The sequence below is a fragment of the Cataglyphis hispanica genome, chromosome 4 (assembly GCF_021464435.1).
Source record: "Cataglyphis hispanica isolate Lineage 1 chromosome 4, ULB_Chis1_1.0, whole genome shotgun sequence".
Taxonomy (NCBI): Eukaryota; Metazoa; Arthropoda; class Insecta; order Hymenoptera; family Formicidae; genus Cataglyphis; species Cataglyphis hispanica.
The window spans coordinates 8,922,998-8,939,263 of record NC_065957.1 but is presented as its reverse complement, the minus strand read 5'-3'; the positions used below and the strand labels follow the sequence as shown (position 1 = coordinate 8,939,263).

The following is a 16,266-nucleotide window of genomic DNA, read 5'->3' as shown; positions in this document are numbered from 1 at the left end:
AATTGAAAAAGAAAACGGAGAGAGGAATAGAGGGAGGTATCGCAGAGGGATGAGAAAAAAGCGTTGCTGTCTGCAGCCTCGGCCGATATGGAGGAGAGAAAAGGATGGGACTATCGCGTAGACTGGAAATGAAAGAGCTCAGCCCCGAACGGGCGATAATTCATTCCTGAACCGAACGAGGCAGCTGAATCCGGCGTTGCACACGTGCACGATTTCGTGGAATGGGCGGCGTTTACGTGGAAACTCGCGACTAGTGATATCAATAGCTATGGAATCCACGCTAGATTCGCGAAATAGAAAATCAATCGTTCTTTGGGGAAAATTAATTCGTACTGTAAATTATATTCAGAATTAATGTGTGCGATCGTGTTAATTTTCATTACTAATTAAATATTTCATTTCATTTAGCTCTCTTTCTTTAACCATATTTCGATTTTTAAATAAATAAGACATTAATTAAGATAGAGGATACTTCAAAATTGGATTTTAGAAATTTTTTTGAAAGAACAGATTCTCTGAGAAAATTTAAAAACATTTTTCCTTGGCGAAAATATCAATGATCATTATTTTAACAAATTTCCAATTTTTTTTCCGTTATATATATTTTTGTAATTTCTAAATTTTATTAAAATAAATTCAATTTAAAATTAACTGAAAATATAGTTCTATTACCCTAATTTTATAAAGTTTAATTTAGTTTGCCAAAAATTCTTAAAAATACAATTGTGTGTTATGTGCAATCAATCTACTTTTCTCTTTCGGCAAGGCTTGAGTTCATCACGATGAACAGAACGTGCACTGATTTTAGCCGAGAGAAATATCGTTAGGTCTCTGAGTTTTTTACCACGGCAACCGTGATTCTTCCGCGAAAGTCGATTTTTCCTACAATGGTGGGGGCGAAAGTGAAACACTCTTTTGTGCTCGCTTCGTTTTTCCTACTATCGGTGAAACTTAAGGAATACCCTCACGACTGCGACCCTCGTGTAGTCGACTTTCACCGCCATAAAAATATAAAAGCGTTCTCGTTCCGGAGTGTTACGTAAAACGTTGTATATAATCTATGTCCTTTAAGCGGAAATCTGTGTTTTGTTTTAGAAAACAGCACGTCTGACCACTGACTGAACTAGCGCAAAAGAATATAAACTGAAAAAAAATTCGATATATTTTAATTCTCTTCTGCATAATATTTAAAATATATAATTTTATAAAGAGAAAGAAAAGTAATATCAAACATTATAATAATATTCAGTTTCACGTTTATATATACTTATATATTAACGGATAGCAAATTTCAAATTTCACTTATCGCATTATTATTTTATATTCGAAAGATATTTGAAGATCATCTTGCAACTATCTGTGTTAATTTTTGATACTGAGTGTACTTTGAGGATCCACCCCTTCGAAGGCTAAAGGGAAGAAAGGGAGTTTTGGCTCTAAGCATAGCCAACGAAAGGGCGGGCAGTCAGCGTGAAACGAAAAGCAAGATTTAGACGTCATCCCCTTGACGTGGTGCTTTCCTTCTACTCCTCCTGCGTAACACCCGCGTGGTTCCTATCCCCAGTAAAACAACTAAATGCGCTTTTCCACTCAATCTTCTAAAAACTCATCAAATGACTTATTTAGAAAAGGTATTCAACATAGAAAATATCCCGTGTGTTCTCTCTCTAATTAAATTAATTTCCGACAATTTTCCTTTACTCGAAGAAATTAATAAGAAAATATTAAAAATCTGAATTGCGAATAATATATAGCTCAATGTCATAGTCTGTGTTTCATTTATGCAAAATTTATATTTTATATAAATTAAAATTTTATAATACATAATATATGTCTAACTATAAATAGTAATAACTTACAAAACACAGACAACAATTTATACAAAGTTCAATTTTATATTGAAAACCTTATTAAAAAAATTTAAGATATATATATATAAAAGACTGCAAGACAAATATTCTATTTTCTAAGAGTTTTCAATGAGTATATTTACGATGTATATCAAATTTTATGTCTTCATTGTGACGTGAAAAAAATTTTAACGTGCTTTCGAGAAATTGTCGTTCTAGAAAGGAAACCCTAAATTTTCTACGAATAGAATTAGCTCATCCAATCAGACGCAACACTGGAAGGGCGGGTTTAATTAAAATCTTCTTGGAGGCAAGCTATACTAAGTCCACGACTGGGAGATGCCACGAGATGTAAGAATAGAACATGAAGAGGTTACCCTTCGACTAGAATTTCTGAGTGGTTGACCGAATTAACAAGAGACGACATAACGTTATACCCAAAACTCAGGTTTTCTTTCAATAATAATTATATGTAATTATAATAATAATTATAATCACATATTTGTAATCTAAAGAATTACATAAATAGCCATACGTTCAATTATTTAATTTATATAATTTTGATATTTCAGATAAAATATATATGTACACAAATTCGGTCATTTCAAGTTAAATAAGATCAACGACAATCTTCAAATTCTAGGCATATTTTTCATAGATCAGAATCTTGTAAAGTAAGCTAATTTGTATGTCATTTGTTATTTAAATAAAGACAACTCGTATTCTCGACTTTCAATGAAGAAAACAACATTGACATATTCAAATATAAAGTAAAATATTTTTAATATGTTTAAAATATTATCGTCTTTCGTATATAATTAAATAAATTTTATTATTTATATATGTCTTATCAAATATAATAATATGATTAAAAGTGCAAAAAATATTTAAAAATATTAATATTGAATCTCAACAAATAATCTTATTTTTTACTTGCATCATATATTGGAACATACTTTATTTGCATTTCTTTGCATGTTTTTTTATTTGAATATATTTAGTATATTTATAGAACTCAACAGATCATTTATTATACCTACGAGACTATTTTATGTTTTCATGCGCGTACAAAGATTAACATAATTAATAAAAGAGCATTAAAAAAGAAATTATATATAAAATATTATATAAAAAATAATATAAATAAAATTATATTCCAAATAAAAACAGATGATTTTTAAATGTCAAAATTGATCTATAGCAAAAATATAAGATATTCTTTTTCAACTTCTTCAATTCTGAAATATTTTTTGACAATCCCCATGATATATATATATAACTTTTATCGTACATTCAAATGCATATTGCGTGTATTTCTTTTTTAAATATATTATAGTACACGCACACATTTAAAGCGTTAAATAAATAAATGAAATTTCATTATAGAGTATTTTTCAAGAAGTTCGCAAATAAAGTCCAGTAATATCCATCTTTAAGAAGTTAAGGCCTGCCAGTCAGCCGATACGAAATCTTCATAAGTGGAGCTATAAATTTATCATGGTCCGAACACCAAACCTGTATTTACTCTATTATACAGACTCGTTTTTGTAAGCCGTTTACGTTTAACGGCAAATAATCGTTTAGATGCCGCGCCATGATACGGGTCATAAATTTGCCGGCATCCATGGCGTTCGAGCTGTGTTATGATGGTGCGAGACATGCGCAGGTCAGTACCGCCTTCATCTTGAGCGAGGTGCAGAAGGTGGCAGCACCACGGAAACAGCTGCTGCGTGCGGATAGCGGCCTTGAGATAGAATTACACTGCCATCTGCTACACATCGCCGGAAGGTCGAGTACCTTTGGGTTCCAGCGAATTTGGGTAGAGGGCTTTGCTCCAGCAAGGCGGGAGAAACAATTTTCAAAATTTCAAACTTAAACTTCAGAAGAAACGTAGTAATGATAACGATTGAGTTCACTAATCCTGGTTTATAACATAAGTTAACGTATTTTCAGTTTGATTAAAGAAAACAGATCTCTTTCGTGATTAAGAGAATTTTAAAAAAATAATATATATAACAAAAAATGGGAGTATTGATTAAAAAATAAAGCGCAATCCTTTGTACCTTTTTTATGTAATTATATGCAATAATTGATATTCCCTATGATGCAAATAATTTTGTATGCATGATATGCTAATAAATTGCGATTACATGCATAAAAATGCTAATATAATATATCATTCATTATTTATATCGATTATTGCATATTCTAAACGCAAACAAATATACGTATTTGCGTCACTTATTGCGCAAACAAAGAAAAAATATATATTTCTTATTCATATTATTGACTATTCATATTACTGACAAAATATTTTGATTTGATCTGCTTTTTTCATGAATTTTTGATATGTTTTTGTTATTGTATATCGCTTTTAAGTATATAACATCATTATTTTTATAAAAATTATATTTTTATATTAAAATTGTTATAGTTTTATGAACTACATTAAAAATGTAATTATAATTAATTTTCTTGTATAGTAATCAACTAGAGTATTTTAACTTACATATTTTTATATCTGTCTTGCTAGCATTTTTGTGTACGAGAAAAATTTAATTTCTACTATTACACATTTCAAAATATTAAAAATGTCACGCAAAAACCAATAATAAAAAAATTCTAATTACATTTTTAGATATAACATTTAAAATTTTTTCTTTGAATTAAACCACTCATCAATAGAATATAAAAATAATTTTGAAACAACCGATGTAAACTGTACTCTTCGATTCTTACGAAAAATTTAATTTCGCTAATAAAAAATTCGATCGTGAGCTGAAAAGTACGCGGCACCCGGCAAACGATCCTCTCTGTTTCTCTTTCTTGTCGCCTTCATCGCACTCGTATTTATCCAACGGACCGGCACGTGGCACACTCTTTATCAGTCACTCGGATCAACCTGCTGTGCGTCCACGTTCCTGTAATACCAATCAGTCTCGTAGTGCCCGCTAATGCCGATTCTTTCGCCTCGTGTGCGATCGTTTGGGTGGTCCACGGACGGGACCAGCGAAATACCAAGATCTATTATTAGCGACAGAGTAGGGTAAGGAATACGTGAAGGCACGATTTCTTGCTAAGAAACTACGGATCGCTTAGCAAACGGCTCGCAACCAAATATTAATTGAGCGATCCATCGCGTAACTTGTTCCGCGTAGACAGGTGCATACGAGCCGTCGTTTCGTAAGAACTTGAACAGCGTGTTTTCGCTGAATACACAGCCGGCTTTAAAAAAAAAAATTCAAACTGTAGACATAGCTCCAATAAATTTGATTAACACTAGGTTCTTAAAATTAAACTTTGATAAGACATAACAAACATCTTACTTAATCACAATATAATAACATTTTCATGTCAAGCTCAAAAAGAAAGATATGTGACGTAAAAATAGAAAAATTGGAAATAAATAGTTGTGTTTGATTCAAATTTGATTTTTTTATATTGAATTGTACCTTTTAATTTCACTCAGAAATTAAACGTAATTTTTATCAAGCGCAATTTCTTGAATCTTTTTCTTTAGAGCAACTGTATAGATTCTCGCAAAAAAAGAAACTGCGAATTATGTATTATTTTTTGACGAGAAAAATTTTTTCGCCAAAACATAAAATATGATCAGCAAAAACATTTATTGGGCGTTACGATGTGTTCAAGTTTGGTTGACTATAAAATGAGATGATAAATGGCAGACTAGGTCTGAGCATGCGAGTCTGGTCGGACAGGTAGTAATACTCTTCGTAAAGGCTGTAACTTATACCCCGTCGAAGCTCGAGGAAATTGTGATGTGACGAGACCAAGAGCGATAATCTGGAGTAAAACGCTGGGAAAGAATTGAGGTGAAAGGCAGAGATCGACGATGACCAATTAGCCTACATAACCATTTTACGAGTACATATATCCGTCCCCCAGTCGTGGAAAAATAAGATTTAATCTACAGTGTACGGGGAGGGAAGGATTTGTCTGTTTTCTCACGCATAGCGAACTTCCTTCGAAAACATGCAAAACGAGCAGCCGGCCCGCTACTCACGCGCTCGCGATGATAACCTCGTACAATCGTTTTAATTACTTTGTTAAAATTCGTTAAATCATCCACTCCCGCAAATCATGTTAATCGAGATTGTACGAATTAATTTACATTTCGCTAATATTATTATTCCACTGATGATATTATATTCTTTGGCGATCTTGTAATTAACGCAATAATTAATGTGTGATATTAATGAAAAATTATGAAAGGAAAAAAAAATTCAAATTTTGTACGGGACGAGAAGCAGGAAACTGCGTAGAGCTCGACCGGTTCTCTGGGTTCCACGCAGTCGAGACCGTTGGAACATTCGAGTACCACGCAATACATACAACATATACATACACACACATACTCGTGTACTTGGCGCAATCACGTTGTGCAGTAGATCGCAGAGTAGATAAGCACGACACCACGAGCGCGGCGCTCGTGCTAGTGGCTTTAACATCCAGCACGAAGAAATACAGAAACTACACTCTCGGACGTTTCGCGCATCGTTCCTAGATCAACATCTTCTCGCGGCGAGAGGATAGCTTATCTCGAGCTATGCATCGAAGCGTTGCGACAAGCTGCGCCTTGGATGCTCATTCCGTGTGCCTTATATAAAGTTAGATAAGAATCGCGCTAAAATGGAGAGAATATTACGATATTATCTCGCTATCTACCTGCTAATAAAAAAAGAACACAGATATACATAAAGATATACTTTCTAGAAATGTAATACTTTTCTTGTAGAAACAGAATCGTATATAAATTATTTAAAATTTTCGAGCCATAACAGAAAAACAGTTCTCCTATTTTTTACTAAAATTTCAGATAAAACGATGGATGTGTAAAGACCGCAACTGAACCGAAACAGCATCGAAGGATTTTTGGTCAGGTCGCAGGAAGTACGATGGGTAAAAAAAAAAAAAAAAGTTTGACACACATGACGTATGTGCCTATTTCAGCTAATAATCCCGTTATGCCCGGTTCGAATTTGCCTCACGGCGGATAATAAACGCGCCAGAAACCGAACCCGGGACTAAATCAGCACGTTTGAGGGCGTAAGAGGGGGATAGAAGGGGGATTGGAAGGCCGCCTCATCATCCGTCAACTGTCAAACGTCCGACCAATCCTGTACAGCAGAACCAAGAACGAAGCAACCACCCACGGGGCCTCAAGGGTAAATTACACCTAAGCCTTCTACCCAATCTCTCGCCTCTTCCTTCCTCTCTCTTTCTCTTTCTCCTTTTTTACTCTGCCTATCGAAGCATCCGGGAATTCTTTTGTTCTCTCCACGATTTATAATTGTTAGAATTGAATATATACACCTTATTAGCAGCGCGATCATAGACACCTTGTAAAAGCGTTTCTAATTATAATGTGATTAGAGCAATAAAAAAAAGAATTCAAGAATTTTATAGAGTAACAAAAAGAGAGAGAGAGAGAGAGAGAATATGTGTGCGTGTAAAGAGAAAAAAAATTATCATTTTAAAAGAAATAAAATAAAACAAAATAAAAATAATTATAAATATGAATGTAAAATAAATAAATGTACCGTGAAATATATGCGTAAGCTAACTCAGGTGTAATACAAAATGATTTTAATCTTTGCCATATCTTTGATTAAATAATTTCGAAAGTTCTTTTACTCGCTGTATTCTCGCTATTCCAAGAAATTATATTTTTCAGCATTCAAAAAAAAAGTCGCAATATTGCTAATCATGTTTTTTCTTTCTATTTAATAACTCAGTTCTCGATTTGAAGATAAATGGCACTGGCTAAGAAATCATTGCAGTAAATCTCCTTCAAGGCATAAATATTTAAATAGTGTGTCTCTCGTATATGTGAAATACAAAGTTAAATATTAATTCTTGTGATTCATTGTGGTGGCGTACATATATATCGAACATGTTGTAAACAATATTTTTATATACTAAAAAGCATTTTATAAATAAATTATTATTGTCGAAATAAATATAGTCGACAAAAAATATTATGCAAAATTAAAATTGTGTCCACTCACCAAATATCTGATTGTCCTTAGCAGCGGTTGTTACTTTCGTAAAATATTGTACATTCAACTCACATTTCTCGAGTACATAAAGTTTCTCACGTTAATTAACATCTTGATATGTTTAACTTTCTATGTGAAGTGATAAGCGTAGCCTGTGCATGAAAACGGACAAAGATAAAAAAGGAAAATAGATAAAACAGATTATCGAGGAAAAATTCACATTGTAATTCATACGATTGCCAACAACTCATTGCGTGAATTAATTATCACTTTTCTGCAGGATGATAATTACGATGCGACCAGTGTGTTAGCGGTCGGTGATTTAAAAAGTCTTTCGCGGAATTGAGGATTTGCGTGGAGAGATCGAGCGCAAAAAATTGTTGACGCATTTATTTCGTAGAATGTTACAAATTGCATTATCCATGCAATTTAAGTTATGCGACACTGAAATTCTAATATCGCAAATCATATGACAGATCTTTCGTAATGAAAAAGAATTATTGTAACTTGAAGAGAACAATGAATTTGATGGCGTCAGAAATAGAAATAGATGGTATCACAAGGCGAGTATTTTTACGGTCACAAAAGTCAGACGTTCACGGACGGAAGCGTAAGGCCACAATTATCCGAAATCACCGGAGAGCAGAGGTTTGACGTGCGAGAATAATGACATCCGGTGTCCATTATTAAGTTGAAAAGAATAACGAAAGACATAGGTGCGGCAAAGAGTGATAATTTTACGGCACTTCTTTTTGCACTAACGAAATCGCCAATATTATTGGAAAGAAGAAACCGATCCGATCGCGTAAGCTAACAGATCGAGACGCGCAGAAACACTGCCAGGATTATGAAGTGCGATGTTGATACGATGGCAGGCAGCGCCGCTGAAGGAGGAAGGAGCGCGCGCGGGAAACACGTACCTATACAATCTGCCACATGCCACGGACACGTCTACTTGCCTTTGCATATCATCGAGCGTCGAAGCTAGGACACGCCTCGGAATAATGAGAAAAATTACCGGCCATTATTTCATGATAATTATTATACAGAATATATACAAATATTCCGAAAGATCGATAAGCGTATCAATCTTTTATTTTATTTGCAATGCGTGTTCTCTGAAAAAATTATTTACAAATAATATGAAAAATATATTCGACGATAAAAATGATGAGTTGATATGTAATTATACGATAATAATAATATAAAAGAATGTTAATCACAATGCATTAAAAAGTAAATAAATAAACAATTTTAATATAAATGTTAGAATTCAAGCTGATACTCGAGACGCTGACATAATTTTCCTGCCTATTATAATGTCATGACGTTGAATTTCCGTTCGTTTTTAGATACAGTTCTCCGCACAATTCTCATCGTGGTCTATATATATCGGCAATTACTTTGATGGCGAGGAAAGCTTTTAACGTAGCGCACCATGACCGTCTCTCGATGAACGAATCAGACATAGCTTACTAACATGTACGAAGCTACTAACCATGTTGAGAAGGGAAACCGAAGTAATACCTGGGATGTGGACGTAACGTAATGTATCGCCGCAGGAACAAGCGTGTTACAATGGTAACGCGTTCTGTCACAGTGCGTGATATACTACATGATGATGTGGACTAGAAACGCCCATGTGTGCAGTCGTGAGGTAACGAAAGACCTCGAAATATGTGATCAGTGATTTTTACTCGTTTAATATAGGAAAGAGAAGATGCTATTACAGAATTTTATTTGATTTTTTATATATCCTCGCTCGATTCGATCACTCTCATCACGTTCGGTTTTATTGTGCCTTTGCAATCTATCAAAATAAAAATTTTAGTCTGATTTATTGCAGGCTGCTATTTCTTCCTTGCCTTCTTTAAAATCTTTTTCAAAAATTAGAAATATAACTGTTTAAATTTCCCCGAATGTCTGGAACAAAATATAAGAACGATTTTTCCTCATTAAAAATATGCATCCCTTATAGAAGAATTAAAATGACACGACGTTTCTTTCACGAATTTTGAAGTTATGTTACGGACAGAATTAATTTCTTTACTACGTATTAAGATTTCCATCATGGTTCTTAGATTACAGAGAAATTGTCGAAATAACTTCGTAGAAACAAATTATATTTAACTTCCTAAATCAAGGTGTTCGACACGTTACGTCTTGCCAGAAGCCAGAACACAATCGATGTTTATGGATTTCCATCCACACACATATGAAGGTAGAAACTGCCACGTGAAATCGTGTAGTTGATAGTAGCAATTACAAATCGCGTGATTTGTGGCCGTAACTCGTCGCGACGGCGGCGTCGTGACGCTCCCAGGTTACCTGCAGGTGGCCGGCACGAAGTTACCTTCGCCTTCAGCACGGCACTGCTTTTTGTATGACGGAATATTACATCGGGTTATACTACACATCCCCCTCTCGGAATTGTGCGATGTGTTTGTCCATACGGCGAACTCCATCAAACAACGGAGAAACTAGTAATTTAAAATGTAGTTTCCAACTTGAATTTGAAAATAGCATTTTATATTTGACAGATTCTTTTTCACGATTTTATTTACATAATTTACTTTATTTAAAAATAAAGAGAAAGATCACATAGAAAGCAAAGAAACTTTGATTCCACTGTAGAACATATTAATGTATAGACTCAAAAAATCAAAAAAATGCAAAAATTTCCGTTGCGATTAATTCCGAGGAGGGTGCGTGATGTGTATACGACATTTAATAGAAAATAATATCTCGCAGAGTGCGTATTTTATTTCATCCGTAGAACGATAATTTAAAACACGATCAGAGAGTGGTGCAAAGACGACAATTCAACCGGCAGCGGTCGACACACGTGGCGGATTTAGAAAGTCACGAACGGCCCCGCGATCGCCGTCGCCGGCACTCGATTTATTCGCTGCCGCCGAACTCGTTCGGCCGCTAATTGAAAAGCGGACAAATTAACACAGTGAACGGATCGCTGCAATTTATAATACCGCGTCTGCAACAATGGACCAACGAATGTGATACGAATGCCGGTGCATAGATAGCGGATTATTAACGAGGATCGATGAAGAGAACTGATTGATCGCTATTCGTCATAAATCGTTATATTTCTCTGATAAAAATTAAAATAAATATTTTAAATTTTTGAAAGAGATTTCAATAGGACGGATAACATCGATTTAAGCTAAAAATCTTCATTTTAATTGATTCAATATTATGACATAATGGAGAAAAGATAATAACAATTATCAATGTGCTAAAATGTGCATTAGTAATTTATTCGATTTATTTTTTTATTTAACATTTATTAGTCAATTTCAATTTCGGATATTTACTTCTATTAAATGTGCTCAAATATGTAGCGAATCGCGTGCGATAGATTAGGTATCACACATCACGAGCAAATATCTACTAGGGCGCAAAAATTTCAGCAATTCAAAGTTGTCGGCGACTATTGTACGAGAAAAGTGACTCGACACAAGTTCAAAGAAATTCTCCCCAAGTTCTACGAATGTGGTAGAGCCAATGCGAGCCGCGTAACAAATACAAACGATTATTATCGAGCCCCATTTTGAAGGGGAGACAATAATTATAATGATTATATTGGAGTTGGGTGGTACGCGGCCGGCCGAGGAATAAATTACAGGTTTGCTTGCTGTGTGCGGTCGACATAGCAGCATAGGTTCGTTCGATAGATGCGTATCGAGGTGTGTTTCATGCGACAGAGAGCGCCATCGCAACTGCCGGTTTCCGCAATTTCTTATCGCCGCGAATATGGCCGTCATACAAGCTAGACTCTTGACACTCGACCCGATCCTATAAGATTAAAAAAAAAAAAAAATGTGCGTTCGCCTCGCGGTGAAAAGCTGCGCGCGCTGCAAATTGCAGATGTTGCCAAGATCTCATTATAAATTCGAAAGAAATTATTATACTATCGTATATCTGGATAATAAATTGGTTCATTGAATAGTGATGATTGATAAACTTGACGGCAATCTTATAAATGAACGAATTAATATTCGATTTAAACCGAAAGATTAAAATATTATGTTTAATTTTAAAAATGTCGCCAGTAAATAAATTAATAAACAAGTGTTTATACGACCAAACTGGCAATTTATTGTTTGATTATTATATCACGACGTTTCGACCATATGGTTTTGGTCCTTATCAAGTGAAACTAAAATTACAATACAATAAATAATGATAGTCATGTTACAAAGAAAAAAATAGGATTAAGCAACTTACGTTATAATTAAAAAGTAGAAAGAGAAAAATCGAAATGTCAAACTGACATTGTGTCAACCACTATGTTTGGAATACTGAGATCAACTAAACGACCTTTATTAATTTATCGTATATGTTGTTTAAATTCTCTGTATCTTTTTGGGAATTAATAGTGTTGTCAAATTTTTTAATAAAAAACATTTCAGCTATTTCTCTCTTTCTTACATGTTTTTCGTTATGTAGAATATCAGGCGCTGACCAATCGAAGGCATGATCAAATTTTAATTTGTGTTTGCTAATTATGGATAAATTACTTTCGTGCATTTTTATATTATTACAATGTTCCTTGACTCGGGTGCTTAAGTGTCTTTTTGTCTGGCCAATATACGAAGCGCTACAATTCTTACAATTTATTTTGTAAACAACCTCCGTTCTATTGCTAATAGGCAAACTATCCTTGCCGCGTTTAATCAGTGAATTTAATTTTTTAGGTATATTGTAAACCACTGTCAGTCCCATATTTTTAAGCAACCGACCAACATCGTCACTCAAGCCTTCGACAAACGGTAGTGCGATGTAGGAGGGTTTGTCTGTATCAATTTCCCCATCACCTAGAATGCTACTGCTCCGGTGTTTCAAAAAATTCAGTCTCTTACAAATATAACGATTTACAATGTGTGTCGGAAAACAATTATTAAGTAAGATCTGCTTCACGACATCACTGTTTTTTCCATGAAACTGGTCGTCAGATAGTAAAATAGCATGGTCAACAAGATTAAAAATGGTGTTCAACTTATATTTAAAAGGATGGCTCGAATAAAAATTTATGTATCTATCAGAACACGTAGCTTTTCTATACCAGTTTGTTAAAATTTTTCCGTTGGAACGGATAACACTGGTGTTTAAAAAATTGATACATGAATCCGACTCTATTTCATGTGTGAATTTTAAACGTGGATGATAACTATTGAAAATCAAATTAATCTCGTCAACATTTGCACGTGGAACAATAGCAAAAATATCATCTACGTATCTATAATATACAGGAACCGCAAACCCAAGTAGACTCAAACAATGTGTCTCCAAATCATCCATCACAATATCTGCTAAAATAGGTGATAACGGAGAACCCATAGGGCTGCCAAAGATCTGTTCATAAAACTTTCCATTAAAAGAAAAACTAGTCGAATCTAGAATAACTTCCACTGCATATAAAAATTGAGGCAAATTAAATTTTGTGTTTGGAGCGATGTCATTCCAACGTTTTTCGATAGCGCGCAAAACTAACTCTTTAGGAGATCTAGAACTCTTCCAAAGATTAAAAATTGACAATTTATCTTTTGCGTTTTACTTTTAGCGCATTTAAAATAATCAGATTTCTCGCGAATCGAAAATTTATATCATGGTTATAATAAACTAAAAGTAAACTATAGCCGACAAAGGAATTTCAACTCGTAAACATTCTTGTGTTATGATTTTTATCATCGTGTTTTTTTTTTTTTTTTCATAATTTTATATTTACGGTGCAGGTACGTAGGAGAGGCACTTTATTCATCTTCTCCTTTTCTCATGTGTATCTGATGCTTCCGTATTCCTTCGCTTTCTATCTATTCGAGTCCTTTTCTTTTTCTCGCTGTCGTGGAGGCAGACCCGCGAAAGGGTCTTACACAAGCTTACTCCTCCACATTCTTAATCTCCTTACTCTTATCTTCTTTCGTTCCTCTTCACGCTTTCCTTGTTTCTGACACGATCTTTCTCTTTTATTCGTTTCTTCGTTCGCGAGTAGCATTTCTCCCACCACATGGCGATATACGTGCAATTTTCTTCTCCTTGTTCTCCTTCTTATTCCTCTCTTCTCACCGCAGTGAAGATTGTCGCGCGATTAGTGTAGGCTCCAATGTCACGTGGAGAAGATGCATTGCCTTCGTCCCTTGGATCGCATTATATGTACCTGCGGTGTATGCATATCTACCGCGGTGCTTATACGGGCACCGTTTATATACGGTAACGCTGTAAGTGCATAATCACCGATCGCATCTGCTTGCACTTTGCGTCAAGTTACGGCACCTTGCATGTCGCCAAACACCAACGATGTAACGTGTATCATATAAACGAAGTGATATGTCATGCGTAATACTTTTCAATGATTTCAACGCGATCACGAATTATCTCTGTCGTAAATGTGCGAGAACATCACGTTTGATATACATTAAAATAATTATTCTCGTATATACAATTGAAATTATATTGCTCGATGTATTGATATGTAAAAAAAATATAGATTTTTAATAATCCCGACATTATAGGAAATATTTTAAAAATAACATACGTTATTATTTTACTATAAATATTGCATGTAAAACGGAATATTAGATAAACACAGCATAAAAAAAAGAGAGAGATGCATGTTGTTGAAAGGACATTATACGGTAAATGAGGATACTTTTATCGATACTATCAATTTATGTTACGGACAACCCGAGCTTCAATACTGTGTGAGCAGCGAATACCGACTCTGAAAAGTTAAAATATTCCGACACCTGCATCTAAAGGCTTGTCCTTTCCCCCATTTGGGGCCTTGTACCATTTAAGCCTTCCCGGCATACGGAATCGATTAACATAAAAGGTGAATCGCAGAGATAGATTACGCATTTACAAATCATTTAGATAGATTATTACGTGTGTTAGATTTTAAATCCCTTTATATAACAATTTTTTAAATATTTTTAAATCTTAGCTATTTTTTAAAATCTTCTTTACTTTCCACAAATGTCAAAAATATTTGAAACGATATAATTATGTATCTATTCAATCATTTATTGTAAAAACGCAAAATCTCAAATGAAAAATATTAATATTGTAGAACTGTACAGTACAATGCGGTTCCGCGGACTCGACCAGCGGATGATTCACTGTTGCTCGTTACTCAAGCAGCTTTTTACTTTAATCATATTAATGAAGCATTTAATCTCGCTGCGTGTTTTACATGCCGCCGGGTGTGTGGGCCTATCCTGATTTCGTTCTTGACAAAGTTTTCTCAGCACTCTTTTCTAATCTTTTCTCATACTCATTTTCTTTTTCTTTCTCTTTCTTCTCTCTCTCTCTGTCTTCTTTTTTTTCATCATTTCTTTCGTTTATTCTTTACTCATTGCTTTCTTATTTTTCATCTTTCAGCAGTGCCCGCTAATAAGTGCCTCTCCTTTATAGATGCATACGTATTTACAGCATTAATATGATACCATCCGGTATATTCTGGAGCCAAATCATTACGATGATAGATCATAACGCAATGCGTGCGCACATCAATGAAAGCGATGGAATTAATAAAAAACAAAAAAAAACAAAAAAAACAAAAAAAAAAAAAATTATGCAAAGAATTAAACATTGCCAATTAAAAATAATATTATAAATACACAATAAAAAATGTCCAAGAAATTATTTATGCGATTTCAATTATTTTAAACATACTTCAACAACTGTGAAATAATAATTTTTAGTAATGATTTCTAGTGATATCTTGCACGTAATTTCGTTTGTCATATTTGATACTGTCAAAATCAGCTGCACACCACGCCAGCATTCTTATATCGGAAACTACAAGTGTATGATGATGATAGTAATGCCGTTTTTTTTAAATAAAAATTTTCACGTTAAAATATATATTGTTATATCTGCATTTTTTTAAACAAAAATATAGACGCGTTCATTAAATGTATAATGACCAATCTATCAATCAAACACCTATAGAAAACTCTGGAAAAATTGGTTATTGATGACTTTAATACCTATCTTTAAATCTTATATGAGATTCTCTTCCTGTTACGAAAAATATTGCTTTGATAACATTCATCATATGGTTACTCCATAATAAAGTTTCCACAATATAAAAAAATGTATTAAAAAGAACGGAAGTTATATAGCAAATTTATCAAATGGAAGATAGAATCATTATTCTATCTTTATTGTTTCACGTTTGCGCAAGCAATAAAGATTTGTAATAATATTATAATAAATAAGTCGCTTACATTATAACGAGCACGGTAGATACACGGGCATGCTCCACAAGGTTTGGGGCGTTGAACGCGTCACTTACCTGAAACAATAAATTACATGTGTTAGATATAGATTATGCATATATATTGTATATGCATATATACTGTATATAATATCGT

The 16,266-nt window shown here is 33.9% G+C and overlaps 1 protein-coding gene across 5 annotated transcripts in view; it reads right to left on the bottom strand.

Annotated features, from left to right (window-relative positions):
- LOC126848996 (homeotic protein antennapedia-like) overlaps window positions 1-16,266 on the bottom strand; it is a 97,938-nt gene that overhangs the window by 42,372 nt on the left and 39,300 nt on the right. The window contains exon 2 of one of the 5 annotated variants that reach the window (XM_050590442.1): window positions 16,120-16,187. The exons of 3 other annotated variants lie outside the window; for them this stretch is intronic. The gene's annotated coding sequence lies outside the window, so the exon portion shown is untranslated. Of the gene's footprint in view, window positions 1-7,879; window positions 7,996-16,119; window positions 16,188-16,266 lie in introns of those variants that run through there. One more of the 5 variants, XM_050590445.1, reaches the window with a different exon arrangement.